The sequence below is a fragment of the Numenius arquata genome, chromosome 1 (assembly GCF_964106895.1).
Source record: "Numenius arquata chromosome 1, bNumArq3.hap1.1, whole genome shotgun sequence".
Taxonomy (NCBI): Eukaryota; Metazoa; Chordata; class Aves; order Charadriiformes; family Scolopacidae; genus Numenius; species Numenius arquata.
Window position 1 is genome coordinate 44591883 of NC_133576.1, and position 27539 is coordinate 44619421.

The 27539-nt window shown below is 49.9% G+C and overlaps 1 pseudogene; it reads right to left on the bottom strand.

The window, feature by feature from the left end:
• Positions 1–416: 416 nt before the first annotated feature.
• LOC141478991 (cystathionine beta-synthase-like) lies at positions 417–25571 on the bottom strand (annotated as a pseudogene).
• Between the last annotated feature and the right edge of the window lie 1968 nt (positions 25572–27539).

Here is a 27539-nt window from a genome sequence, read left to right on the forward strand (position 1 = left end):
CCCACTCGCCCCAGGGGGAGAGGAAGAAGAAGCTGCCTCCTGGGCCAGCAAATGGAGCTGGGGGGTGAGAAGGAAGGTCTCTGGGAGGTGCCTGCAGCCCTCCCTGTGAGGGCTGGAGAGGAGCAGGAGGGTGCAGCGCGATGTGGCTTGCCCCCAGCCCTCAAGAGGGCTGGAGCTTCTCATGGTGGAAACAGGCTCCAGCCCTAGTGGGACCAGGACAGCTCGCGGAAGCTACAACATCAGCGGTAGGTACTAGTAGGCAGAAGGTAGATACTGCTAGCAAACACACCAAACCCCACAACCTGCTAAAATCTGAGCAACAGCAACCATCCCCTTCCCTTCTCTCCCTCTGTATTACCTCTCCAGCCCCGGGTAGCTCCGTGTAACCAAACATGGCTATTAAACACAATTGCTTTAGTTATCTTCTCTTTAGTGGTATTCTGGGTGGCATTTAGCGGACAAATGGTTATTACGTTACAATTTTCACCTAGTCATTTTTGAGAAACTATCATCAGCTGGATTAAACCAGGCAGCCCCCTCGGCTGGGTGGTTCAGGCTGGGGGGGAGCAGCTGGCCCTGCCGGAGGAGAGGAGGTGGGTGCAGCCAAGCTGCCGCGCTACTTCTTGTCGTTCCTGCTGACGAAGGTAAGGAGGTCCATCGCTGTGACCACACCAAACACCATCTGCTTCATGAAGGAGCTGCCGTTCCCGTTGACTGTAAGCAGAGAAAATGCCAGTTTAATGAGGGAAAAAAAAAAAGCAGAGCTCGCCCTCCCCCAGCTGTGCGGAGGCTGCTATTCATTTATCAAAAGAAAACTTTAACAGGGACAGCAGCTGTCTCAGCCCTGCTTCAACAGCAATGATTGATGCAGCCTTGGTCAGGTTACTGGGATCACATCAGGGAGGCTTCAGCTGCAAATAATGCACCCTTTACCAGAGCAGGAAATTTAATTTCCCAGTTGTTTTTACCCAACCTCTGTTCCAGTCCTGCTTCTATCACCACAAACTTTTCAGGCCAAACTAATGAGGCTCTTTTTAAGAGCAGCAGTGAGACGCTTTCTGCTCTGTTCTCATAACGTCCCACACACCACCATTAGTAAACCAGCATCGCGACAATTGCTTTAACTGATAAACGTTTTCTTAAATAAAAATAAAACTAGCCACCAGAGCCCAAACACAAGATAAAATGCAAGCTCCGAAGGTGTGGGAAGAAAGTAATAAATAAGGGGGTAACTGTGACGGGATTAAAACAGCAGCTCTGGAAAAGAAAACGGGTGTTGTTTGAAAACCAGAGCAAGAGGCACTGCACACAGCTGGCTGATATTTTTTGGTGGGTATCATTTAATTTGCAGATACCATTTAATTTATATCAAAACGTGATACAGAATAGATTTTCGTTATTTTATGACAACATAGCTGGGAAATTCTGCCTAGCATTAACTTTGGTGAGAGAACCGGAAACGTGCATCAGAGGCAGCTTCAAATGACACGACTTTTGTTTGCAATGTTTTGTGGGAACGTGGCTGGACTTGCAAGCCAGCTTTAGAGCTGATGGGGCTTCGGGGCGGCAGGCCATGAGGATACAAGCAGAGGGGTGGGGATGTTTGTGCACGGTGGGTTTCGAAAGCCCTGAGTTCAGCAGGCAGCCCTTTGCTGGCAGTCGATACAGCGCAATATTGCCTGCTGCTCACCATAGGAATGCTTTGCGTGTTCAGTGCGTAATCCCATAAAATCAGTATAATTACAATCTTCAGCTCTAATTTAGAAGGCTTAAACGTGGGTCTTCTGACTGCTTTTTCATGTTGCTAATGTTTTAAACAAAGCAACGCCCTTGAGATAAGGCCAAATTTGTACTTCTAGAAGTTTTACTGTATAATTGCACTGGAAAGGTGTGTTAGGTGAGATTTGCAGAACAGCACTTTCCACCATACCTGTTTTTGTCAGAGGAGCAGCAAGGTGTGACCCCCTGCTGCCATCGATGTGTCAGCAGCCCTCGTGCTAATGTGGTCCTACCACACGTGACTCCACTGAGCCGGTTTGGCTTCTCCGGGAAGAGGATGGCTGTACGTACACTGGTTTGAGAGTAAATCAAAGCTGCTGGTACAGCTGCTTTATTGGACTAATCTGATGGTGCTTCTGAGTTGGCAGAACATCCCTGGTCCGGGTAAGGCTCATACGCAGATGCCCCAGGCTGCACGCATCAGTGTGCATCGTGCCTCCTGACTCCCATCACATGTGCCCCTGCCATAGGGCTTGCTCACAGTCCAACACATTTGTTTTTGGCTTTCTTGACTTACCCTGGACCTCCAGGGTAGGTAGGTGTTTGACAGCACCCACCCTTAGCATATCAATGTACCCAGATCCCTTGGGGCACATAGGCATAAGGACATCTCTTGGCTGCATCTCCAGAGGTGGCAAGTGGGAACAGGGGTGCTCAGAGAAGATGTCACAGCCCCTGGGCATGCATAGCAGAAGGTCTTTAAGCGTTGGGATGCAGAGAGTGTAGTTTGTTCCAAATGCCCAAATTCCACCTAAGCTTTATCTAATATGCCCAAATGCTCCTTCCAACTTTGCCCTTGAGATACTAAGTATACAGAGATCCCTAACTTCCCCCTTGTTTCCTCTTGCCCACAACCAGCAAGGCAGTCATTTGAATTCAAGGTCAAGAAACTAAATGAGTACTAGAGGCCTGAGACTATGGCTGTGCAGCAAAGGCACTGCACCCCAAGCTGCTACCTACAGTCCACCTTGGTCATCAGAGGGGACCAAATGAAATCCCATCATGAATAAATTCCCATCCCCAAAAGTTGGTTTCCATGGGAAACCATGAGATGAGGGGAGGGGATTATAGAATCATAGAATCATTCAGGTTGGAAAAGACCCTTGGGATCATTGAGTCCAACCATCTACCCTACTCTACAAAGTTTTTCCCTACACCATATCCCCCAACACCACATCTAAATGACTCTTAAGCTCATCCAAGGATGGTGACTCAACCACTTCCCTCGGCAGCCCATTCCAGTGTCTGATCACTCTTACTGTGCAGAACTTCTTCCTAATGTCTAGTCTAAACCTACCCTGTTGCAACTTGAAGCCATTCCCTCTTGTTCTATCGCTATTTGCTTGTGAGAAGAGACCAGCACCAACCTCTCTACAATGTCCTTTCAAGTAGTTATAGAGAGTGATGAGGTCACCGCTCAGTCTCCTCTTCCTCAAACTAAACAGTCCCAGCTCCCTCAATTGTTCTTCATATGACTTATGCTCCAGGCCCTTCACCAGCTTCGTTGCCCTCCTCTGTACCTGCTCCAGCACCTCGATATCTCTCTTGTATTGAGGTGCCCAAAACCGGGCACAATACTCCAGGTGTGGCCTCACCAGTGCTGAGTACAGGGGGACAATCACCTCCCTACTTCTGCTGGTCACGCTATTTCTAATACAAGCCAGGATGCCACTGGCTTTCTTGGCCACCTAGGCACACTGCTGGCTCATATTCAGCTGCTTGTCAATTAGAACCCCCAAGTCCTTTTCTGCCAGGCAGCTTTCCAGCCACAATGGATGGAGCTGTTGGGTGCTTTAGCATCACCCCTGCATGGGGAAACAACACAGCTCCCGTGGCCAGGATCTGGGAAGTGGTCCTGCAGGACACACATAGGAGAGTGCTGGTCCCAGGCTCCTGCGGTTAAAGCTTCTCTCCTCTCCCCTCATTCTTGTGATGTCAGGAAAGGAAACGGGTGAATAGTTGGCAGTTCCAGGGCAGAAATCCTTCCTGCAAAGATTCAGGGGCTGCACATGTGGAGCAGCTGAGCTGATACCCAACGAGCTGAGTCTGAGAATTTCCCTTGCCCATCTCAAACATTTGTGCAATGCCCATACAGTGCTTCTGCAGATACCTACACTGCATTTGCTTGTGTACAACGATAGCAAAATGGTCATTCTCCAGGATGCAGGAAAGCTTCCCAAGGCTGTCCTCCAGGCCAATCTAAACAGCACACACAAAAAAAGCATTTTTTTTTTCACTTTGCATTTTAAGGACAGTGATGCAGAGCTTGAATCCTGCCTCTGACTATAGCTGTGAGTGGGCAGGGTGGCACCCAGCTGGACCAGGATCAGGTATGCCTCACTCACTAGCACTGTTTTGGGGAGATGGGAGGGGATGCAGGCAACATGCAAGCCTGGCTTTGCTGTAGCTGAAATACAGCGCTATCTCTCCCCAGCCCCCATGGGCCAGCATGAGGTGATGGCTCCACCTCCCCTAAACTACCATCCATTTACCTCACTCCATCTCTGCACCATTGATGGCCATCCAACCCAGGCATCCCTCCTCTGTATATCAACAGGACCTGCACACCAACAGGACCTGTCCTGTCAGAGTCTGTGCCTGCTGCCCCAGTCCTGCTGAGCCCTGGCAATGGCTGGGCTCTGATTTCAGAGGGTTCTGATTCCCCATCTGGATTAAATCCTCTGACAATATAAGATTAGGATTGGACATTCACACGCTTTGCCCTGGCATGAAAGCTCCCGTGCCTGAACCCCACAGGCTCAGCAGCATTTTTGCAGGTGCCTGTCCTTATTATCATTTCCATGATGTCACCATTGCCCTCCCCACCTCTCTCTACATTCATCTCTCTGTCTTTTCATTGACCTCTTCTCCCACCTCCTCTCACACCTCAGGGTGCTGGTGCACCTCTCCCCCTCTCCCCATCCCTGGACAGCAGTTGACACCAGCCACAGCCTTAACAGTACCTTTGAGAACTGGTCGTAGATGACCTTCGTAACAGGGTCTGAGAACTGTGCATTTCCAGCCAGCACTGAGGTAAGTGTGTTGCTGAGGGTCACCATTCCCAAAATAAGTCTGTAAGGGAACAGGGAGTTTTCCAAAAGGTCAGACCTGAGGTAGGGCACATGTTTTATGTAGGAGCTGAGATACTCCCCTTGAAATCAGTGGCTAAATTGCTCTTGCTGTAAACGGGAGTCATCAGCTTTCTCCTCAGCTGAGCAGGACAAGAAAATGCTTGTCCTCACCAAGCTGTTAGTTTAACAGTAGCTAAAACCTGCTATTGCAGTCCAGGACTTAGCAGCTAGGAGAAGGAAAACTTGTGGGCTCTCCAGTTGCTTATTTGTGTGGGTTTCTGACCCAGTCCCCACCTCTCCTCTGGCCTCCCCTTGCCTGTGCACTGATCCAACATCTCTTGGGTCTGGTGGGCACTGGATTTGGCTTTGACTTTAACTAGCTCATTTACAGGGAATTTTCTTGACAAATCCTCACAAGGAGGCAGATGATATTTTAAAAATATACACCATAGAATCCAATGCCAGAGACCCAACACTGGATCGATGAATGGGACTTTCTCTTTAGCTTCATCATGGCTGCTTTTCCTATGTGAATGGCCATCTCTGTAATAAGTAAAAATAGTCACCCTGATTCAGCAACAACAGGAGCTTGGTCGTATCCCTTCTCCTGGAGGATCTCAATTGCCTTTTGACAGCTGACTTCTGGGAGGAGAATGAGAGGGGCTGAGAGATTCAGTTTCTGCACCTTGATGTTCCACCACCTGTTGAAAGACAAATGGCAGCACCAAGCTGTTACTCTCTGCTGCAAAGCTGTGGGCGTTGCTCAGGGAGGCGAGGCCAGTAGAGATGAGACCAACCATGCAGAGATATTCTGCCTGCCTGCAAAGCTCATCCCACTCCTATCCCCAAAGCAGTAATGCTATGAGTCCACCATGGCCAGGTCTTGTTGAAGCCAAACTTTCCCTACGCCCGGTGTTCATATAACTCCAGAGGCAGGGCTGAGGCCAGCACTGAGGGCTTCACTTAAAGCTCATGAGTGGGGAAGCCTACCAGTTTCAGTTCTTTGGTTTGTATCCTTGGTCCTCCAAATGCAGTATTTGCAGCTCCTCCAGGAGAGAACCTGGCAGAGATGCTTGTGCAACTTCTGAAGGACAAGCTATGCTTGTTTGTGGGGACCACAGGCAACACCAAAACCATCTCAGCCCTTTGTCCTTGCAGAAAAGGCAGGACAATACTAGATGCTGGAAGGGCCAAGAACAATTCTAACCAGGCATGAAAGGCCTTGGAAGTATATTACATTTTTAGGAAATATTTTGCAATAACCTTTGGTTATAGTAACCCAAAGGAGTAGGTGACACCAGTAATACCTGCTGTCTTTAAAGCAAGACTAGGCACTTTGTAAACAACCAGTATTTGTCCAGCCACATGTAAGCTGGCATCAGCAGTTTGCTTGTGATTCCCTGCCTTGAGGGGACTCTTTCCCCATGGTGTGCAAGAGACAGCCAAGTTGGTCATCTTTTCTGGCCTGCAGCTCTGGAAAGTGAAAATTTACTATTCTGTTCCCTGCCTGAAAAGATCTCCAGAGCTGTTTGAAAGGGTGCTTGCAACAGGAGGGACCCATCTCCCTGTCGGCCTGGTGTTCCTTTGAACATCAGCTGTGGAGTAGAGAGAGGAGGTTTTAATTGCAGCTAGATGTCCACCTCAGCCATTCTGCTCAGCAGGGTTTAAATTGCTTGGACGATGACTGCCATGTGGGAGTGGATCAGCAACTTCGGGACAGAAATTGCTCCTTTATAGACTTTGAGTGGAGAACTGGGATATCTAACCACTCAAAAGAGAGGAGCTGACATTACAGCCTTCCCAGAGGGAACTAGACTTAACTGCGTTTTTTCTAAATACCAAAAGATAATACTTTCCTTTGAAGATAATAATTTCCAGCCTCAGAAAGCTGATTCCCTTAGCACAGTTTATACAGGCGGATGTTGTCTTACCAAGGCTTGTGCTCCTGGACGTCATTTAGGAAACCATTTTTTATCATCCACTTATCATTCAAAAATTTTGACCTAGAAATCATGAACAAAGAGTGAGTCTGTGACCCTTCCAGAAGAAGTCGTGCTTTGTTTCATGCACTAGACCGCAGCACTGCCCCGGGGCTCCCATGATTTTTGCAGCTGGCTGCTCTTAGCCCCTTTTAAGGTCAATGGGAGCTGCGGGTGCTCAGTAACTCTTAGAAGCATGCCAGCTATTTGCCTTCCTAACTTCAGGCATGCAAGTTCAAAAACTGTAGCTTGGCTGACTCCTGCTCCGTGCAGTAAGTCAGTAACAAGAAGAAATAAAACCCAACTGTCCCAACACCCAGCCCCTGGTGCTCGCCACGGTAGTATGTTATTTCTCTCTGATTATTTATATATATATATTTTTTTTTTCTGAGCTGCTTGAGGGAGACTTGCAGCTCTGGGCTCACTCCAAGTGCAATGCTATCAATCAGACTTATTGGGGGTGGCTTTCCAGCAACGCACACCACCCAAGCTCAGCAGTGCTAGGCTAATGTCACCAAAGGGCCCCATGACTCCAGCCCAGGCCACATGCAGAGAGGATGGGGAGAAGAGTATGGAAACTCCCACCCCACTGCCGGAAAGTAGGCGAAGAAGCAAGAATCTCACATGTAGTTCCTGACGGAGTCAGGCAGGATGACAACACAGCGCTGACCTTCCTTCAGGTCCTTGGCGGCCCGCACAGCGACGGACATGGCACTGCCCGAGCTGCCACCTGGATGGGCACCAAGAAGAGAGACAAGCATTGGGGCTGCCCAGGGTGTAGGACCACAGTCCCAGTGCATGGGGCACAGTGCTGCCCCAGCTAATGGCTCGGAGGCACCAGGGCAAAGCAGTAGCAGAGGTGGCACCACGTACACCAGGGCAGCTCAAAATGCAGGGAGTGGGAGGACAATCAGTGCCGTAGCCTTGAAGGCTTTATGGTCAGGAGGAGGTAGGGACTGAAGGGACGTGTTCACATGGCGAGGGCAATGGGCTTTTGAGGCAGCATAAGAATCACCTTATGAACATCATGAACCACTTCTTGTGGTGACTGTGGGCAGACCAAGGGCTGAAAGTTTCAATACAGGGACGTTCACATCACTGCTGCCCACACTGCACCCCTTTATTTGGGTGAGGAGAAGACCATGCCAAATCTGGAGCTTCTGGCTGACGTATTTGTCAATCAAAGATTGGCTTTAAACACATTGTGAGGACTGAAAAAAACCATAAACATTACAGTCATGCTTGGAATACCAGGCCAACGTGATGGGAAGACTTAAATGCTCCCTGTGTCCGTGTGCACGCATGTGGTTTGCTGCACGTAGGGAAAGCAGGTCCCTGCTTTACAGAGGCAATTCTTCCACCGGTAGTTCGAGTACTGGAAGTTAAACACATTCCACTATCTGTGTGCCAATTACACACTGCATTCAAGAGAGCACGTATTTTACTGCAGGTTAATTAGCGCTGGGTCACATTTTTCAAACAAATGAGGAAAGGCCCTGAAAAATGCAGTTCAGGGAACATGAAGCTATTCACAAACTATAGTTGAGTTCAGCAAGTGGTTTCTGTTGAGACACAGTGACTCTGTGCCTACTAGGTTAAATCAACATTTAAGCTTTTCATTACAAATGGCCTGATCTTTTTCAAAACTCCCTGGATGTGAGCGCTCAGGAGTTTTATCAGCTGTAACTACAAGCCTACATATTGCCTGGCCCTGGGAGCAAACCTATAGCTATCTGCTCGGCAGCAGGGAAGGCTGAAAAATGTTAATGCTGTGCAGAGGCTCTTAGGGTACAAGCAGGGTTTGTCTGAGGGCACCTGTTCATTTTGGAAAGCCATTGGGATCACTTACAGCTTGTTGGTACAAGGAGAAATACTCAGTAAGAACATCTTACACTTTCTTTACTTTCAAACTTTCCTGGTCCAAACCTGGCACCTCTAGTGTGACAACCATTCAACGACAGAGAGTACAGCCTCGCAGAGTTGTTAATGGAGAGACAGTTTTAGCCCACCTGTCCTGCCCTGAGTCCCATTAATCCTCTCTTCAGCCCCTGTAACACTACACCACACAGAGTCAGGCCTGAAGATCCAGTTCCATCCATAGAAGTGCTCCAGTAAAAGGATAGTTATTGCTTCTATAATTATTGTGGCCAATGAGTCCAGTCCCAGACCACTGACTCACTGTCACACCTCTGAAGTATACAGTGACCTACACACCAGCTCGGGGTTTGGCCGTCCAGCCCTCTTAACCTAGCAGACAGAAAATGCAGAGAGCACCTACCCCGAAGCATTTTAGTCCCAAAAGGATAAGGTTCAGAAAGTTTATTAAGAGAAGCAACTGTTGTCATTGGTGCTTACCACACAATAATCCCTCCTCTCTAATCAGCCTGCGAGACATGAGGAACGAGTCTCTGTCGTTGCATTTATACCACTGATCAACCACCTGAAGAGAAAGCAAGAAGGTTGGCTCCTGGCGATGTTATTTCAGGCTGTCCCAACCCTCTGAGGCATTTCGTGGTGCCGATGCCCAGAACATCTGGCAGCCTTGAGCTGCTTTCCACACTTGTTGAAAGCAAATACAGGGTGTCCTTGGTTCAGAGGGTGTTTCCTTGCTTGCAGACACCCACTCCAGCCTTTCCAGCCAGCACTCTTTCCCTGGAGAGTTAGGGATATCTGACAGGTCCAAGGTCAGTCAGGATGTGGAAGAGGGAATGGTGTTCATGATGTCCCGGGTTAGGCTGCACTAATGGTCAAGATTTTGCCATGCAAAATCAGATCCAACTACAAAAAGAGTTTTGGGCTATTGCAGGTCACAGCTCTAAAGCCATGTGCCCACAGCAGAGGTGTAGTTAACATAACATCTGAAAGCAGAAAGAATCTGGGGTCTGAGGCTGTGGGGACCTTTCTAAGAACAAGGCCGGAGGAACACAGGCAGCATGAATTACGGCTTTAAAGCTCTGTGCCTGGTGGCAACTGATACACCGAAAGAAACTTGACAAGAAGCAGTACGAGGTTCATGATCTCATCTTACATGGCTTGGATCTTGCCTTCCAGCCCGTAAACGGTGCAAGGGTTCCGCTGTGTGCGTGTGGTGCCTGCGACAGCGAAGGCTTGGGAAAGGCTAGCATCATGAAGAGCAGCCTCAGCCCTGACCTCTTCTGTGTGGTCGTAGTGGCCGGATGCAAAGCCAAAGATCAGACAGAGACCTCTCATCACATGGCTACTTACTGATCTGTCAAGGACAGTAGGGATAAAGTCATGCCCGATGCCCTCTACTTCGATGGTGGTGGTGTTTGTCCTGTTCATCTCACTGGGCAGAGCAACGATGGAGCCCTCAGGATCTACACCAATGATCTTTGAGGGAAGGAAGTTTTGTTAAACCACAAAGGGAGTGCAGAAATAGTGAAAATCACAACTCAATGGAAAAATCACCCACACCCTTATCAGCAATGTTTTCCTTCCCACGATATTCATTAATATTCCTATCCACTGGCAGCATGGAGAGCTTCCAGGATAAAAGGGTACTGTTTCCTACTGGCCTTTTAAATAGATCCTAGGTAGTGTTCAGCTGCTGCAGAAATGACTGGTGGCTTAAAAAGTTATCTCTCTCAAGGTGTTTGTCATCACCCCTTTGGCAGAGCCTGCTACTTCCAAAGCTCAACCCTTGGGATAGTGAGAGTTCTCCTTCATCTGCTCCAGAGCAAAGCCAGCCAGCTAGCTCAAACCCATGGAAAACTGTGACTACAGTCACGCTTTCTGGATCTGGCTGTGCTGGCTGACAATGGCACCTCCCTGGCTGCTTATAGCTTTACATCTGGGCCGAGGTTACCTCCCCCAGCAGACAGCTTAAGAAGGGATGGTGACACTGCTCCACACGCAGCCTCAAGCAGTCAGTGAGGAAATCTCATGCCTGGGTCCTCCAGTGGCTGGGTCCACACCATCTCAGTTTGTCTCTGGTGGATCAGGGATGGCTAATGCAGCAACTGTCAAGCCTCCAGTCTGCCTTGAAGCACAGGCTCTGCAGAATGAGCATCTATGACTGGTGTGAACCGTAAAGCACGGAGGCTTTTGCAATGGCAGATGAGAAGCACTTGCACAGTCTGCAACCCCCACAGAGCTGCCAAAACAGAAACTTTCAGCAGACGGGTTAGCCAGGAGCAGTAAGGCCGTCAGCTGGGCCAGCCACTTCTTCGGTGGAGGTCTGACAGTGTCCTGCAAAGGGCAGGGCACCCTGCAGGGTGGGATTAGTAATGGGGCTGCAGAGCCTTTGACTGCTAAGGCACTCGGATGGATCTAGGTCAAGCTGAGCGTTAACACCAAATTGCTTCCAACAAAAGCCAAGCTCGCTGTGAAAAAACAAATAGGTGGAGACAACAACTGTTAGCTCAGGTGAGCTGTGGGGTTAGACTTGATCAAAAGTACAGGTAGGAAAACCCACGAGGGCCACAGCTCCCAGTGGGAAGCCCTGGCTCTCTCTTACCTTGCACTCTGGGCACTTCTCCTTCAGCTTCCTGGCGACGCCAGTGACGGTTCCCCCTGTGCCAGACCCAATCACCACCATGTGGACCTTGCCTGCAGAACAGGGAAAAGAGAGGCTTGCAGGGACTCATCATGGCTTCCAGCATGGTCTCCCCTTTATTCAGAGCCCTGCGCAGATGCAGAGCCTGTGTCCCTCATGCTAGAACCCCATGTGTGGAAAGGATAGGCAGGGGTGATGCTAGTGGCCAAAGCATGGTCCTGTGGAGAAGCTCAGATGAACTTGCAGGATCTGAGCACAGCTGATCCTGCCTCAGTGCAGGGGGCTGAAGGTGACCTCCAGATCTCTCACTGGTTTCCATGATTTCTGCGCCTTTGGCATCTACTGGCTTAAGGGGGAGGGAGAGTATGTCAGCACTTCCAGCCCTTTCAAACCACATCACATTGAAGCAAAGCGTGCAGGTGAATAAGAACACATATCAGTGTGTTTTTATCAGGGCACAACTTTTCAGCTAGTGTTAGCATGCACAGTGGAGAGGTGGTAGAGCTCTGCTCTGGCATCCATGTTGGTCAGATGTAGCTGCACTGGCGTCAGTGAAGTTACACTGATTTAGGACTGGTAGGAGCAGAATCAGAGTTGGACCTTCAGGGCCTTATGCTGCAGCTGCATGGGGAGAGGGGGACTTACAATTCACTGCTGGCAGCCAGCAGGAGCACATCGAAACATTACAGTGGAGGGAAGGCTGGGACTGTTCTGTGCCTGTTGCTACCCGACTGCTTTATTGTTATGATAACTGCTCTCCAGTTAAAACCTTTGAGTCCTGTTTACATTTTGCAGTGCTCCCTGTACTGGCAATAAATTTCACTTCTATCTGCACAGACATGGACTGGGATAGTCCTTTATCCTTCCCCGGCCGTGGCATGAAATGTCATTAGCCTGTGAAGTTTCAGTCTATCTTGATTTGCAAATGAGTGTGCTGGACCAAATGCAGTCTACCATGCACTGATGGATATATCCTCCCCAGTGGGGCCTCTTGGGCCATCTTGTGCTCTCAGCTGACAGGTCACAGAGATGTTGTAGCTGCTGAGAAATGTGGTCTTCCTCCTCGGGTACAGCCTGAATTTGTTAAGCCTCTGGTCTCTTCCCTCAGGCTTTTGAAATGGGAGGCTGTAGCAGAGAAGTCTGGCAGGCTCAGGTGGATCTGGAGTAGATTACATGAACTTGCTACACTCTGTGTGTCAGTATTATCAAGGGTACCTTCATCTACAGAGGCCCAGTTGGGCATTTCTAGACATTTAGATCAATAAACGGAGTAAAACAAGCCTCTCGGAGAGAGCTATAGCCCTCCACACATCCTCAGCAAGTAGAAACAAGAATGCAGACAGTACCTTCGCACTGCTCCAGGATCTCCTCAGCTGTGGTGTCGTAATGAGCCAGGGGGTTGCTTGGATTTCGGTACTGTTTATTTCAACAGAGAACAGCATGAGTTACTGTGTGAAGTGTAGGTCAAATACCAAACTAGCAATAGCTCCTGACGAGCTTTACCCAAAGCATGCAATTGCCCTCTCCTCTCCTTGGCGAGGGGTGGACTGCAACCCGGCCAGGCCAGGTCACAGGTATTCCTCCTGGTTGTCACTTTGGGACAGATTTCCAAGGACACTTGGGATTTGTCCACACTGGAAGATTAAATGTGCCCACAAACACTCACTCTTCGGCACTTGGTGCCTATTCGTTATGGAGTGGTGTGGCTGTCCTATGTGCCTCATTGCCAGGTTTGGTGGGATCTGGTGGTTTTGTTAAAGCCCTAGCTGCTGGAGGCAAGAGAGCTTCTCAATATTTTGGCTATTGTTTAGATAGAAGCATTTTAGCCTTTTCTGTTGCCTTGAAAAAATTGAAAACACAGCCCCACAATACTCCTAAAAAGCTCAGAAAACAACAACAAAAAAATCCCTCCTCCAAAGCTGTATTAGAAAACTTTTTTCAAATATATATATATATGTATATATATATAATTTTGAGAGCTGCTTTGTCATTTAGGGGCATTTGTGTCTGGCAGTGCAGCAAGTTAGGTGGCCGAGAACCATGGGCTAGAGTAGAGGGATTTGCCACAGGGGGTGCACAGGTACAGCACTGAAATGTGTGCAGCCCCACACTCACACTCATAGGCCTGGCTGCTTCTGAAAAGCGTACTCAGACTTTGAGCTCCATTTTTCTTAAAAGGAAGGAGTATCCCTAACTTTTCCACACTGTAGGGGCTCCCTACTTGCTCTGGGGCTGCCTTCCTGCAGTGGGGTGAGACCAGAGGGAGAAGTGCCCTCCTGTACAAGAACCAGTGCTGCAGGAACCACTGGCATGAATCGTGGGTGTTTGCCCTTTACAGGATGAGGCTTATTTTTGTGGCAGAACAAAGGCTGCTAGCCAGGCAAAAAAAGTGATATTTTTTTTTTCAGGTCAAAGTTAAATATGAAGCAATTTGAGGAGTCTTTGAAGTGCGCAAGACAACCCAGCCTCGCCCACATCCAGGCTTTGGCAGAAGTATTACAGGTTTGGAAGTGTCCCTTATTTCGTTTCTGCCACCACGTGCTTTACAGGGGAGCGATTAAGTTTCAAACACCATAAAACACTGATGAAATCTGCCTCTGTTGCCAGTTTGAACTAAGCCCCCAAACACAGGCACACTTGGAGGACATGCTATAAACCGTCTTTGGAAAGAGAGTCAGTGGAGGAACGGCGTTTTACCTGGTCCAGGATGTGAGAGTTTGGGATTTCACTTTTCAGCTTCCAGGCAACACGAATGTTAGACTCTGGGGCATCGAAGCGGGTGCAGGGGGTCCTCACAATTTCAACACCCAGCGCCTTCAGAATATCGACCTTTGGGAGGGAAGAGAGTAGATGTAACGCAACTGATCCCACGTAGCGATGGTAATCTGAACCTGCGGGCTCATGGCAGCGTCAGATGCCAGCGGAGCTTTGCATGCGGGAGACGCTTAGCATTTTGGAGATACAATGTCCAGTTCTCGGTTATACTATCTCTGACATCCTCCTGGCACCCAGGGCCTCCTGCATGAAGCCGGCACATGGATTCAAGCCTGGCCTCGTGCCCTGTCCTACTCAGAGGGCAGGCTGGGGATACGGCAGAGGTAGGTAACACTGTGCTGCAAAGGGACAGAGGGAACCGGGGTAGGGAGCAGGGTCTCCTACGTGCTGTGTTCTGAGCCCCTGCATGCCAGGAGGAGGTCTTAAAGCTGTCTTTGCCCCAAGTCCCTTCTCTCCCCTCGCCAAGCAGGGCAAAGGAGCAACTACAAGTAAGACCTAAGGTATCAATCCACTGGGAGATACGGTTGTTGGAGGGAGAGGGAGTCAAAAGAGAAGGGTGGGTGAGCGTTGGGGTGCCTGGAGATGAAGCCCATGGCAGCTGGAGGTGGCATCTGATCTGGACTGAGCTTAAGTGAGATTTAGGTTGAAAGGAGGGTGGCGCTTTGGAGAAGGGCTCAGCTGTGCCAATCAGGGTCCAGGTCTGGCTTCACTGGCATGAGTTCACCTGAGCAGTTTGTGAGACTTTTGGCTCCCCAAGGCAGAGATTCCTGCCATCCTGGAGACGGCAGTTTTACCTAATCATCAGCTCTCATGCAAGTGACTTGACTTCCACCAACCCAAGAAAGCAGCTCAGACAACCATAAGTGTCTCTAGGTTAAAGAGAACCGTAAAGACACGGAGAGACCAAGTGGGACATCAGATGTCAGAGGGGGAGTTAGCAGGACCGGCAGCCCGAGGCCCAGCGCCATCCAGGGTCCCATCCAGCCCTTGCCCTCACAGACAGCAGACATTGCTCCATTTCTCTGCAGTCACGCACCGTCTCTGGCTAATGTGTGACCCCGGCTGCACTGCTGACTCTAGATAACCAGCCAGGCCATCACAGTGTGCTTTTTTTTTTTTTCACCAAGAGGAAACCTTCTGAATAACTACAAAGCTATGTCAGTGCGTGCGGCAAGGCGCGTTACCCTTTAAAGGAGAGGGCACTCTGTCTTTAGAAAGGGAGAGGCAGGGACACACAGGGAGGGAGATGTTCCCTGGCTGTGGGGTAATGTCGTACAGAGCTCTGACCTTCTCCATGCTCATTTTCTCCGGCAAGACGATGATGCAGCGGTAACCTTTCACTGCAGCTACAAGTGCCAGCCCGATGCCTAGGCGGTGGGGAGGAAAGGGAATTGGTTGACAAGAGCATTTGGCAAAGCCGACCGATGTGTATTGCTTCCCACATTCCTCTCTCCCGCTGATGAACGTAACCTAGAAATGTTCACTGATGAGGCACAGGTGAACTCGTATCCTCCACGAGCCTCTCGGGAGGTGCCAGGAGCACCAGGGAGCGCGGGAGGATGCGAGCCCAGCTGCCATACCTCTCTTTCTCACTGTTAGCGTGGCACAGAGCGAAAGGCAAGGCTGGGGATCACTTCCCCCCCCTCACCGAGGCTCAGACCTTTTCCTTTGCTTTCTGAAACACAGGAGAGAGAAGGTGACTTTGCTTCAGGAGTGCCTTCCCCTCCCTCTCCAATGCTCTTGGTTGGGGGGGGTGACACGAAGCTGCACATGTCACCCTGTGGCGAGCAGGCGAAGGGAATCTCTGCTCCTGTTTCACTGGGGGTGATGGATGGAGCCAGCTGCTCCCCGGCTGGGGGAGGAAGGTGAGGCTGGAGCTGCATGTCCCCTGTGAGAGGCTGTGGGGAACATGGAGCCACCCTAACTGCCCCGGGTGGGCAGTGACCCAGCAGGGAAACAGCCCGGGGGCACACAACTCCCCTCACCCCCATATCGGAGTGGGGGGGGGAGGGAGGATGTCAAGGAAAGCGGGGGCTGGCTCTGGGGTGCCTGCAGCAAACAGGCTAGGAAGGAGAAAATTTCTGAGATGAGCCCTGTTCTGCATGGCTAGTGAGGGGGAGGCAGGGACCGCAGTGAGGGACACAGCTCTGCTCAGAGCACCTGGACAGCCTCCGCTGTGCCTTCCCTCAGGAAAACACACACACTGGGGCAGGGAGCAGCAAAGGGCCATGGAAACTTGCACAGATGGTCCCATGCAGGCTGCAAAATACAGGAGAGGCTCCTCTGTTGTCCTCCCTCATCTCATACCCCACCATAATCTAATGCCTGAGCAGGATGACAATTTAAAAAAAAAAACAAAACCAGATGATTTATCCTCCAGCCTGTTAGGGAAACCCTCTCTGGGAACCTCTGAATATTCAAGGACTTCCCAGCCTGAAAACACCCAGGGTTGCCCCAGGTCCTTCAGCTTCTGAGGCTGCTTGCCTTGCTGCAAGGTAACCTGCTGGACACATCTGTGCAGGCGTGGGACCCGTGCAGGCCCTTGAGAATTTCAGGCACCTCAGCACCCCAGGATACCCATGGCCCCCGGGAGACGAGCCAAGGGGAGGACGGAGCCAGAGCAATGGGGCCCCAAGCTGACCTTGTAACTGCAAGGGCAAGAGCTCCTCAAATCCCTGCCCCTCTTGCATCCCATCAGAGGTGCCACCCTGCCTGGTACCCCAGCAGAGGGAGCATCCCTGCTCTTCCCACCTGTGTTTCCTGAAGTGGGTTCAATCAGCGTGTCTCCTGGTTTTATAATCCCAGCTCTCTCTGCATCTTCCACCATCCTCAGGCTGATGCGGTCCTTCACACTGCCCCCCGCGTTGAAGTACTCACATTTTGCCACTGGAAATGAAAGGTGAGGCTCTGTCAGGGACAAGCTGCAGTGGGGGGCACATGGCTTCCCCACAGCCCCCAGCTCCCTGTTCCCTCAGCTCTTGCTGCAGTCATTTGAGGACACCCATTCCTCCTCTGCAGGATGGTCCTTTGCTCAGGGGAGCGCATCCACTATCTGCTTATAGGGTGCTGCAGATTGTCATGGGATTGCCCATGAGTGTACCTGCCCATAGTCCATCTTTCCCCCATGTTTCATCTATCTGCAGTACCCTGAAGGCAGTGGGAAGGACCGGTAAGTCCAAGATGGTTTTAAAATTAACTGGACATACTGTGATTACTAGCTGGAAGGTCCCACACTGGCACGACACACCTTGCTGCCCTGCCTTGAGGACTTTTCTCTTTTCTCAAGGCACTGTCAGGGTTAACAGCAAGGTCTCTCAGTCTTTCCTGGGGTATGGCAGTTATTAATAAGTATCTAAAAAGGTGCTGTTCTGTAGTGGTGATTCTGAATGGGGTGCCATAAAGAAAATGAGACAATAGAAACAGCACTTTCAAGTGTCAACCAAAATGATAATTTCTTCACTGATCTGCTAAAAAACTCGAGTAACAAAGACTTTCCAAGGTATGCACAGACTGCAAGGTGCACCTCGGCTCCTAATCAGGCCCTCTACACCACTAACGCTTGGGGCAGGACCCTTCTCACCAAGGTTTATGAGCAGCTACATCTGAACTGATGGCACTGAGCTGTGTTTTATGGACAGCGGGGAGTAAAGGGTACTTTCAGGGTGTCATTCACTTCATCCAAGAAGAGCAAGCTACTTCAGGCTGAAGACAAAACCCGATACCTGAGCAGCCAGAATGGGGGAAAAAAAATATCTTGTGCTCATCATTACATTTTATAGTGTAAAACTGCTAAAACTTCAGCTACACAGAGATCCTGGAGGCACAGAGATTACAAGGTCATTGTGCGCAACCATAACTGCTTCCTTGACATGGCAGTGCTGCAAGCTTTCCTATACTTGCTTGCTATGAGGCTCCGTGCTGATCGGCAGCTCAGAGAGGACCATGCAGCTGCTCTGCCTGTCCGGCTCTCCTTCCTCTCCTGCGCCAGGGGAGGGAGACACCATCCCAGCAAACAGGGTCACCCCAGCTTCCCTGCTGCTGTTTGCACCAAATCCTCCCGCTCCTCTTAGGTGCTTTCCCCAGCAAGACATCCTCCGAGGGACAGACTGCTTCAGAGAGTGACCAGACATTGCAGAGCTGTCCTCCTGCCTCTGCCACCTCTGTTCCACGATCCACTACAGTCCCCTGAAGTCTCATTCAGGGAAGCGAGAGGTGGTACAACGTGGAGGTTGCAGGTTTTGGGGCCCGAGGATCCCAGATCCAGAGGAGGGATCTGGTTGAAGAGAGCAGCATGCTCCATGTGGCCGTGTGCCTGGTGGAGGCTGGCTATCATGCAGATTCCCTGCTGCCACATAGGACCACAAGGCTCCCTTGTGCCCTCTTGCTGAGTGCGAGCACTCATCAAGTCTCTCCTTCCTACCCAGCTATGGTCATGAATCTTACTGCCTCTGAGACATCTGTCCTTCTGCCTAGTTTGGCTGAAATTAATTCATAGGGTTAAAAGTTACAGGAAAGGAGACTGAAAAGTCCATATACACAGAGATAGCCTAATCGTATCATCCTTATCTCTGTAGGGGACTAAGCTAAGCCCAAACCTTACATGAGATACCACCACACCCTGCTAACATCCCCTTGGGGAGAAGATTTGGGTCCTGCTGGAAAACCTGGCCCCACAGCCAGCACCTTGGCCCAGCTTTTAGCACCAGAGCCTGGCATATATGTTGCTGATAAATCCAGCTGTCTGCAGCCCTGCTGCTCTGCTTGGAGCTGTGTTTTGGGAAGGTCCCCAAGGGGGCTGTTCCTGTCCCTGGGACAGTGAAACAGCATATGGCAGCACCTGGCCAGACTTCAGCTGACCAGGTGGAGATGATGCCACCACAGAGCAGAGTCACCCCTGCACGGGAGCTCTGCCTGGTGGCCAGGGGCTACACTGGCCTGTGTCTCCTGCAGCCCAAGCTGCTTCCTCTGCCTGGGCAGGCTGCGGGAGGAGTCCTGCCATGCCCTTCACCCCATCCCAGACACCACATTTTGGGAAGGTTTGGCCTGTCTCTCCTGTGGACGCCACGTGCTACTTTGGGTGCTGCAGCATCCCTGCCCATTACCAGGATGTCATCCACCCATCCTCAAATTCAGCCCAGCTCTGCTCTGAGCTTGTGCTGCAGTTATTTGGGAGGAGAGACACCTCCATTACCATTACCACCCTCCTTGTTGCAGCTTGAAACCTTCCTGTTTGGTCTGACAAATGGCTGTAGTGTAGCCAAATAAGCAGGAGTACCCAACACGTGCCACATCTGGCCCTCCCCATCTCTGCTTGCTCACCACAGAGCTTCTTCTGAAGCCCCCCTCTACCACCGCCCCTCACCCTCACCTCGTGGCATGGAAAAACCTGGTGGAAAGGGGACACTCACAGAGCTCACACTTGAGCCCATAGGACTTCCCAATCTTGTTGATTCGGACCATTGGTGTGCAGCCAATTTTCTTCAGGATGTTGGGCAAGATCTTTGTTTCCTCAGGCCTGAAATAATGCAGGGAAAAAAAAAAAGAAATATGTCAAATCAAAGCAACTGTTACACAATGTGAATGAAGATAAATCTGAGTGAGATTTCAGCAACTTTAGTAAGGCCACCAGAAGACACCCCAACTCCAAGAAAAAAGGTCCCCATCAACAACTTATGGCAACAGGAGCTAGTTAGTATTTTTCCATCACTCTTAAAATGACTTATTCATTCTTTTGCATAAAAAATAAAGTAATTAATATTCAGGGCTGTTCTGAAATACCTTGTTCTGGAAGGCCCTAGGCCAGACCTAAAACTAGGTGAAGTGACAAGAGCTGACAAGCCTTGGGATTTTACATAGCGGGTGAGAAAGCCAGAAGGCCATGCACAACACCAGGCTCCTCCTCTTTCCTCCATCCTACCCAGCACCACCTCTGCTTTTTGCATTTTCAGCTGTCTCTGAACCAACTGTTACTTGCCTGGCCAGGACTCCCAGACTTGCAAGGATGGCTCTAAGCCATTAGAAAGGCCCAAGCCACAGAGGACTCTCTAGCTTTTTTTTGCAAATAATTACACTGAGTTCTTGGATCAGTGCAGTTCAGGCACCCAGTTTTGCTGGTCTCTGTCAGATTCTGGCAGAAGCCAAGAACCACATCACGGCGATTGCAATCAGAATGAAAGAGTCTTGTTTGCCCAACACGCGACCGAACGCATCTTGCCACGCAGCCAGGGAACTCATGTCCTTGAACTTTTTAAAACATGGAGGAAAAAGATGGATGAGGGCTGTGTTTATTGGGGCCACAAACGTATTGCCTCTGGTTGACAGCCAGCACGTCTGTCCCTGAGTGGGGTGACAAAGCCCCACTCCCTCACTGCTCGGCTCCCCTTTGCACAGCTCTCGCCTACTATCATCCGTTGAACCTTGAAACCAAGTTATCCTTGTCTGCTATCACAGCCAGGCAGATGGCTGTCTGCTGACAGAAAATCCTTATGGTGCAGGCATGATATGCTGATTTACTTAAAGGCACACACACACCTCCCTCCCTCCAGTTTTTTCAAGCATGATATAAACACTTCTTGCTTTGCAAGAGTACAGGGATAGGGGTTTAGTGCAAGTCTTTACTACCAAAAGGAGCCAGCCCCCTTACATCTCAAGCACAAAAGTGATGGAGCATTACACACGTGCTGTTACCTCTACCTCCATGGAAAGTGTTACTGTGCTTCCACAACCTCTATAGAGTACTGGTAAATGTGAGGCAATAACTCAATAAATGAGCTTCACCCACAGCTGCAGCCATTTTCCATCTGCTCTAAAAGCCACCAAAATGCTCAGGGATTTCAGTGGGGCTGAGCCATGGCACGAGCAGACCCCAGCTCCTTCAGGCGGTGTTTAACTGGAGCCTGGCTTTCAAGAAAGTGACCTATGTATTATGTTACACGTCTAGATTGCAGGAAGTCACCTGGAGAGATGAAACCAACAACCCTGCCAGTAATTGTGGCAAAGAGGATGCTACCATGCCCTTTCAACCCCAGCAAGGTGTGATATGGCACAGCAAGGTGCTGTGTGGCTCTGGGGTCTGGAGTGGTGGAGCCTTCCTGGATGGGGAAGGAGAAGGCAACCTGTGCTGCCTTGCATGCCACCATGAGCCTTGCCAGGATGGCAAAGGTGAGAACCAGAAACAGGACTGCCCTTTTGTATTGCTACCAGCCATAGTGACTGTCCCTTCAAAAAAATATCCTTTCTCTCACTCTATGGCAAATTTGCTGCAGTTCCTATCAAAATCCTTTCCTAATCTCTACCGTATTTTACTACAAAAATAATACAAGCATGGTCAGCTTCCTTCCCCAGCTGCGTGAGCTCTGTGCGTGGGCCTGAAAGCAGGTCTACGGGGATACAAGGATCTGTGGCAAATGCCTTTGGTGCTCCTAAGGGATGTGGTGGGACACTCCAGTCCTGCAACTGCTGGTATAAGTTCAGGCTCACAGTGGACAAGGATGGTTTTTCTCCAGGATTTCTGCCTTTAGTCATGGCCTGTTATTCCATAAGATGTCCGGGGGAAAAACAGTCCTGGCAAACCAAGCGATTCTTTTTGAGGTTATAGCGGGTCAGAATTATCTCAAGGACTGTGAGAACCAGTCTACCTCTGTGTCTTTGGGAAAAATTAAATAATATTCTCAATTAAAATAACTTCTTGTCTTCTCCCTCCCCCCTCATTCTCTGCTTCTACCTCAAAACTCAATCAGCTTCACATGGGAATCTCAGAAAGTCCAGAGACTTTTGCCACATCAGCTGCCATCTGTGGTTTACTCAGAGCAGAGAAAACGAACAACCCTCCTCCACGCACTGCTGCAAAGTGAAAGAAACGCTGTGACGTGTCCCAGTGTATTTTCTTCACTGCTATACAGTGGGTTATATTTCAGTCCCACTCCTCCTTCACGGGCCAGACCTGGAGGCTGTTTTGGGCTTCACACACACTGGTGTCTGTGCTCTGGCCATGTCCTGCTTGGCATGCTGTACAAAGCTCCCCCAGCCGGCTCCCGGCTGGCAGACGTCCACGCAGAGCAGTGCCGCACCTCCCACGGGCTCCAGTTCCTCACACGCTGGAGCTGAATTCATGTTTTACATCTTTGGCACAGCAGGGTTGTGTCCGCAGTTCCCCTGACATTTATAGGACAGCCTTATCTTTAATAGCTTGTCTGGGTCTGGTTTGCCGGGCCATTAAAGCGCCTCTTGTCAAGACTAGTCTGGGCACTTTGGCAGGCTTACCTCACCCTGGGAGGCAACCGGCTGCTGTGAGGACAAGAACTGCTTATAGCAATCCCTTTGCCTTTCACTGCACTCTTTGGTCACTTTCACAGAGTGGGCACGTGGGCCACTTTTCTAGTTATTTAAAGGCCCTTATTTAAAACCTCCACGTGGGCCATTTTCTACTTATTTAAAGGCCCAGGCCATGGTAAAATCAACCTGGTCACAACCTTGAGCAGCCTGGTCTAGTGGGAGGTGTCCCTGCCCATGGCAGGGGGCTTGGAACTAGATGATCTTTAAGGTCTCTTCCAACCCGAACCATTCTATGATTCTATGATATGATTCTATGAATCTGTTTTCATGAAGGTCTCTTGGCCATCAGTGAAGACATTGCTAGTACTTAAAAATCTTCTTACGCACAGCCTCAGACTGTTTGAGTGAACAAGGGGAGCTGAGCTGCAGCCCTTCGACTGATGACTGCGTGGTTGTTACTGACTGTGCTGCACAATGAGATGGGTGCAACAGCTTTGGGGTGTATGACTGCACTACACTAGAGCCAGGAGAGCCATTACTGCGTCTCCCCGAGTGCCTGGCAGTTGGGAGTGTGCCTTCACTTATGCTGTGCAACACCAGACCTCATGGAGTCCACTCTGCGGAATTGTGCGAGTCCCTGGTTGAAACCTACCTCTAAAATATGTTAATCTTAATTCTTCTAAAATGAGATGCCCCGAACTAGCAGATGCTCTCAAATGTGTGCTGGGAAACAGAGCTGAGTCTCGAGCCAGCCATGTCTTTCTGCAAGATTAAAGGGAGCGAGAAAGCTCTTTCTGGAGAGGAGATACTACGTGGGTTTTGCCTTCCAGAAAATAAACCATCATTAACATAATGTATTGTCAAACTACTGGCTCCTGGTCATGACCATCCTGGTGTAACAATAGTATTTCATCTTCAGAAAAAGATACTGAGCTGTCTGCACTCTGAAATAACCAGCATAAGAGAATTACTTACAAAGGAATACAGGAGTGCGGAGACTTGGTGGCAGGCGTTGCAGCTGTCCATGTGCACTTACTGGGCAAGTTGGGAAGAACCCACGTGCTGTCGGCTTGGCTTTCCTGACTTCCCACGCAACTGCCGTTCATGAGCAGGCACGTCTTGGTCAGCTCCTGGGTTGTGGAAATAGAGACCCACCATCAGCCAGGAGGAAAAACAGGTGGGCGGGCACCTGAGCAATAATTGTCAAAGGTAAGAAATGACGTATGGGTGTGCAGGCAGGGTGGACAACCTGCATGGGGCATCCCTACTGGCATTTCAAAGACCCAGTTCTAACAGATGCATAGAATTGCTCTTTTGGAGTGCTGTACTCGACCACATACATGGTAAACCATCATCTGGCCACCATCTCCAGTAAATCTTCCCCTGCTCTAATGTACATTGAACCATGCCCTCCACTAGAAAATTTGGTGCTCTGTATTTAATTATTTGGTCAGGAGCAGTATTTTTCACCCTGGCAGTGAAGAAACTGTGGATAAGTCTACCCAGCAATAATTTGAGAATACTTGTACAGTGGTTATGGGCCTCAAAGGGCCAGAGGACACCTGTACTCTGGCATCCGAGTGTAATAAAAGTGAAAAAAGAGAACTGATAGAAATAAAACATCAGGGAAGGTCAGCAAAGGTGCTCAGGGGTACTGAGCAAGTTCCACAGTAAAACAGCCTAAATAGAGGAGGATTCATCAGATTGGAAAAGATACCAGCATCTGGTTGTGGGAGGGGGCTGTAAATCCAGGGGGAACTGGAGAAAGTGCCTGAGAAACACTTTTTTGTATATCAGAATCAAATAATAAGGCAAAATGAAATTATCAGGAACAACTATAGGAACAGAGCAGGTAAAAGTGGAAGGAGAAAAGGGGCAAAAAAGTTTGCAAAAGTCAAGTTCATTAGTGACTTTTAAACACACTGGCCCTAATGATACCTGCACTCCATGAACATGGCAAATTGCTGTGCTGGTTTCTCTGTATGGCTGATGCATATACAGAGAAAAGGAGGAGTCTGGTTTTATAGTTTATTCTCGCTGTCTGCTACTGACCAATATCAGAAACAAGGGTTACACGGAGCTTTGGTGTGACCCTCTCTGGTGTGACCCTCTCTGCAGTTCATCAGCCACCCTTTTGTGCTAAGGAAACCAGCTGCATGGAGAAAAGACATGTGATTTTGGTAATTGAGAGTTTCTTTTCTGGCTTGTTCACAGAAAAAACTTACCTTGATTCAGCCTTTGTTGAAAAAAGGGACCCTGCAGTTCAGTAGGGTCATGGTTAGAGACTTGTGTCTTATTTTGATGATGTCCCTGCCCATGGAATGGGGGTTGGAACTAGGTGATCTTTAAGGTTTCTTCCAACTCTAAGCTTTCTATGATCCTACGATGAAAGTTGACATTAACCTACTTGCTGTAGCATAGCCTGCCCTATCTTCCTACAGTACTACGGTGGTGCATTTTGCATTTAGAGCAAGGGTAGTGCTCTCGATAACTTTACCATAGTAGATATTCTGAAGGCCCTGATGTGGGACCTTCCTTCTACATTTGACTTCAGATTGAGAACAAAGATGTAATTTTGAAATTTAATAGAACCAAACCAGTGACACAAAGAAGAACTATCTCATTTCTAAATGCAGAGGACTGCCTGCAGAAGGACCAGGCCTGCTGCCACGTGTAGGGAAGGGAATGTGGGAAATCCACCCTGGCTCCTGCCCTGGGGAGGGAATTCAGGCAGCTGACAGGAGGATGCTGGAGCCAACATCTGCAGCATCAATAGCAGAGGCCAACAGTTCCAAAGAGCATCATCTTCGTCCCAGGCCATAAAGCCACCGCTCTGCCTCTCCTGGACACCCGGGCTGCCTGCAATGCGTGTGAAGCCCAGCTGACTCACAACGGCCAGGCAAACAGCCAACATGCTGTTATGGCTGGGTCCTGATTATCTAATTCATTTATGGCTTGACACGTGAGCCCAAGCCAAGCCTTAATTACCATTTCTGCCATCCTCTTTCTGCTTGCTTGCTTGCTTCACCCCCTTGGCAGGAAGTTCTTTGAAGCAGGTTGGCAGGGCTACCTGAGGTCAGCTTTCCCGGTGCTTTCCACGCTGGTCGGGAGGATGGGGCTGCGGTTCACTCCCTGCGTGTTGGGCTGTCCCTGAAACACAGAAATACACCACACCATTATTCTAGCTATATGAGAGGGCTGAAATGGCCTGTGGCATGTGGCTGAGCTTTCGTCTCAGCCAGAGGACCTAGGACATCTCGAAGATGGAGGTCAACAACTCCTTGTCGATACCTGACCCTACGACCGAAGCTTGAAGCAGGATGGCAGGCAAGGGATACTGGGCCACCTCCATGTCAGGTGTTGAGCCACATTTTTCTCCTTCGGAGACGCCAACCCCAGCCCCATAAAGCAGCAAGAGGCTGCAAGGATGCACGGCAGTCATACCAAAATGTCTTAGACCACACACAGCTAGTCCGAAAACAACTCTCCTGGCAAACTTTGCCTCCCGGCGCTCTTCCCCACCACTGCCAAACCTGTTGCTTCTTGGGAGGGATTAAAGGCAAAAAAAAAAAAAAAAAAAAAATGTTCCTTTCCTTGCAAGCCAGGATTTGTGTTGGCCTTGAGTGTATCTCCCCAAGCAAATCCTTGTTTACCTAATGAATTAACTGGGAAGGAGCAAAAGTCACTGGTGGGTAAAGAAGAGATAAGCTGCAGTGTATCAGCGGCAGTTAGCACACTTTCACAACAGAGGTCACCAGTTACCAACCAAAATGTTGGCAAACTAGATTTTACGAGTTGGGGTTTTTTTCCCTGGTGATACCCATCTCCACCATTTTGCGGCGGGGTGGAAAGAGAGGAGAGGCAGGGGGCTGAAATTATTAGGGCTGCTTTTACCCATCTTTTCCCACTTTGCCAGCCTGTGGCTCCCTGTGTCGGTGCCCCAAGGGAGGCTGGAAGTGGTGGTGGGACCCCATACAAGCCCCCTCTCCCCTCCAGCCCCAGCTGCGTGGACATGCTGCCTCTGCCCCATCTTCCCTCATGGGGCAGCTGTGAGAGCAACATTAAGCTGCGGGGATCACCAGAGAGGGCTCGGTGCCACTGGTGTTCCCCTCCTTCAGTTTGCACACCCACTTTAGGGCAGCCACCCCAGAGCCACTTTGTGTCTCAGCTGAGCAGGTGGGGAGCTGACTCCATGGGTCCAGCTGTGGGGACAGCCACCTGCCAAGCCCCAGGTGGAGGTGGGTGACCTCCCCAGGGGCTCAGGAGTGTCCAATGCCCCTTGGGCACCCAGCTGGGAACAGCAGCATCCCAGCACCTCCCTGGCCACCATCAAGAAGTGCCGCAGGCCCCAGTGTCACCCCTGCCAGGAGCAGCCAACCTGGCCTGAAAGCCGGTGCTGGAGGCTTTCATGCCATGAAGCATGCCATGATGGTGCAGGCTGGTGCAGGAGGACTTTATGGAAATAAAAGCATTACTGGCTTTCCACCTTTTAAAATAGGGATGAATTCTGCTCATTGTGTTCAGCCCCCTTAAGATCTGATATAAAAAACATGGCAAGAATGGGGTTTTCATTTGTTCACTCACCCAGCGTGGATAGAGGTGTACTTTCTAGAGGCCCAGAGAAAAAAGAAGCAAGACCTGGCCCTTGACTAGGTCAACATCTACATTCCTCGCTGCTGGAGGGTTTCTTGTGTATCTCCTCAAGGGTTGGTTAATTCCTGGCATGGTGCTGCAGGACTGCACAGATGTCCTTCCAGTTACAAATCACTCTAAAATTGCTGCATTGCTGTGCCCAGCGTTTGGATTCATATTTAAATTAGGATATGTCTAAAACCACTGTGGTTCTGAAGGTAACCTTAAAAACTGCCTCATGTGTAGAACCCCAAAACCCTCTCTGCTAGACAGCAGACAACCTGTAAAGGGAATGAAGGATAAGAAGAATCAGACCTTCCCATATCTTTTGGAGGACAGGACACCAGTGAGCTGCTCCCCTGCTGACAGTCTCAGCAGTCACATCCCACGAACACACAGGCTGGGCAGCAAGTCTGGCCAGAAAAGAGCATGGGGCCACTGTGGACAGTATGACTGCAGCCAAGGATGGCTGAGAGGAGCGATGTCCAGCGCAAACATCTCCCCATGCTGCCT